Consider the following 246-nt stretch of genomic DNA (forward strand, 5'->3'; position numbering starts at 1 on the left):
CATACTCGCCGACCTGTCTCATCAAATATGAATTTCTCTCCCTCATCCTCCATCCTCGCCTTTTCTTACTTTTATTGCGAATTCTTGGTGTTTTTTTCGTCATCAAAATGTTAAAACTATTTAAAAGGTAAAACTATCGCTGTTTGAAATATCATTCCGGTCACTGAAGTCCGATTAATACATAAAATCGACACACATTAAAATTTTCAGCATCTTATAGGCCTACACATGTGTTATTTTTAATTT

This window comes from Penaeus monodon, chromosome 20 (assembly GCF_015228065.2).
Source record: "Penaeus monodon isolate SGIC_2016 chromosome 20, NSTDA_Pmon_1, whole genome shotgun sequence".
In the NCBI taxonomy this organism is placed as follows: Eukaryota; Metazoa; Arthropoda; class Malacostraca; order Decapoda; family Penaeidae; genus Penaeus; species Penaeus monodon.